Source organism: Orycteropus afer, unplaced genomic scaffold, assembly GCF_000298275.1.
Source record: "Orycteropus afer afer isolate SDZICR_OR568_19922 unplaced genomic scaffold, OryAfe1.0 scaffold00530, whole genome shotgun sequence".
NCBI classification, from domain to species: domain Eukaryota; kingdom Metazoa; phylum Chordata; class Mammalia; order Tubulidentata; family Orycteropodidae; genus Orycteropus; species Orycteropus afer.
The window spans coordinates 1,737,725-1,740,498 of NW_006922117.1; positions in this window are offsets into that span (position 1 = coordinate 1,737,725).

A 2,774-nucleotide genomic window follows, 5' to 3' on the forward strand; every position below is an offset into this window, starting at 1 on the left:
CTTTTTTTTTTTTTTTTTTTTGGTAGTTCTGTTTAAAATGGCTCTCAAGGAAAGTACAGGCTAGTTTCCCACTGGGAAAGCAGCCTTCGTACAACTGCCCCCCTTCTCTGGACTTCTCAGTCAGGGCCTGGGTCTAGAAGATCTCACATGAAGATAGTACAGTTGTATTGGACTTTCTGCCACATTTGGTGATAGTTCCCTATTCTAGACTCCATGTGTACTCCTTTGTTCTGCTTATGTATGTGTGCCATATAGCACCAGACTAACCTCACTGCTACATCTGTTTCCCACTGGGAAGGGGCAAGTCCTTTCTACAGCACAAAAGGGGTACATGCAGCCCACCACTCAGCATCAGCTGTGGAGTGTGACGTGTCATGGAGACTGACACACACTATGGAAGCAGGAACCGCTTCTGTTTTCTATGAGTAACTGCTATTTTACTCAATGGCTATTAGTTGTTTCTTCCCTGGTGACCTTGACACCTGCTAGTTATGCAGGAGCTTGACATCCTGGAGCTATTGTTCCAGGCCATGGGCATCCCGTAGCCACTATGCTACCAGAGCTCCCAACTCTTATTAAAAGTGGTGTGATATCACTAAGTTCCAGAAGAAAACTGTTGGAACAAAAAATACATTTTGAACTTGTTTTATTGCTTATTTCATTCCCTGCTCAAAGATGAAATCTCAGTCAAATCTCAGAACTTTCCTGGTTACTCTTAGTTAAGCAAATGTCTCTGTTCACTTTAATTCACAGAAAGAATCACATTTTAGTGACTATTGTAGTTATTGAACTTTGCAACTTTTAGTACTTCTGCAAGATTCCAAAACATTCTTCAAAAACAACCCCCTGTTGAGACTCCTCAACTGCAGCACTTTTATTCTTTTTTTTTTTTTTCTTTTACTCTTAAGGTAGGTGAGTACTAGAATAACGCTACAATATCGACTTATGGAAGTCCACTGTGCAAACCTTCCATTGGTGATCTCACAACTTTAAAGAATGAAACTGAGAAATAAAGAGCTTGATCCTAACATTGTTTTATATCAATTAATCTTTGTAACTATGGAGGCAAATGAATATATTGAAATGAATCTTGCAAGTGAAGTCATAGAATCTGACCTTCATTCTGTCTGCATTTTTCAGTAGTTATGTGTCTGTCAGCAAATCACTCAGAATGTTTTGATCCCTAATTTATGCATTTGTAAAATGTATACTGTAATATTAACAAAATGATATATGACATGATTTTATACTAATAGATTATTATGTAAATATATAACATTGCTATGAGCTGAATATTAATTTTTAACCTTGGAGAATTATTAGCAAATAAAAATATGATTTATTTATGTGATTTGGACATTCTAAAGCAGCATACAAATTTAAATTTAAATTCTTAGTAATCAGCATTTTTTTCCATATTACACTACATTTCGCTATCATTAGAAAACTGTTGTTATATATCTTCCCTTAGGTTTAGATAGATTCTTCACATATGTTATAAAAACTATGTTTTCATTGACATATTTTATGGAGGTCAAAATAAAAACTAAATTTGTAAAATAAATCCTTTGTGCCCTCTATAACAGAAAGCGCATTTTCTTTTCATAGATTGAAAAAAGGCAGACTAGTCAACTACTCATTCAATCTAGGAAAATAAAATTTTTCATTTGCTTTTAATATCATTTTGTAATTTCAAATGCTTCTGAATCATTTTGAATGTAACATAAAGTTATCTTGTTTTTTTTTTTTTTTTTGCATCGCATATTGTTACATGAATAGAGCTATAAACATTTTATGTTTTGTTCACCTACAATTTATTGCTCACTTTTCTCATTTTCAAAGGACGTTCTCTTTATATGACAGACTATATACAATACAGAACAATATAGGAATGATAACCTAGCTAACGGGACATAACAAAAACAACAACAAAGGTCCTTACAAATGCTGTCAAAGATTCACATTGGGTATTTGAGAACACAAGGTTTTGTTCTTAGGGCTGTGTAGATGGTCTGAAGTATGGTCCTATACTCTGAAGTACATTCATTTAGTTATGAAGAAAATAATTGAACAAGAACCAAGAAAGTATGACTCTACTGGAGAAATGTAAGTAGAGATAAAACAAAAAAACTACACTGAAGCACAGAAGAAAAAAATAAATAAATGCCTATGTATTTAGAAACATATTCATACGTAGTTTATAAAAAACCCCAAACCAAACCCACTGCCGTGGAGTCGGATCTGTCTCATAGCGACCCCTCCTTGAGTTTCCAAGGCAGTATCACTACGGAAATAGTTGTTTTGGCAGCCCATGGTACTTTTAGTCTTCTTTACCAACACCACAACTCAAAAGCATCAATTTGTCTTCAGTCTTCCTATTCATTGTCCAGCTCTGACACACATATGAGGTGATTGAAAATACCATGGCTTGGGTTAGGTGCACCTTAGTCTTCAAGGAGACATCTTTGATCTTCAGCACTTTAAAGAGGTCTCTTGCAGCAGATAAATCAGCATCTTGACTAAGTACTTAATTAAACTATTAAAAGAATTTATTTCAAAATTTCAGAGAGATTTCTGGCTGTCCAAAAGTAGCCATTAAATAGCACATTAAAGCATTTTAACTGAGAGTTTTTGATCTGCTTCTTTTTTATTATTATTATTATTTTCTGAAATCTAACTTCTTAACTTCAAAATGTACACTGAATAAAAAATAAAGTTAAGTACATATTGTGGGATGAGAGATAAGATAAGAAAAAGTATGCTTGGAAAATATG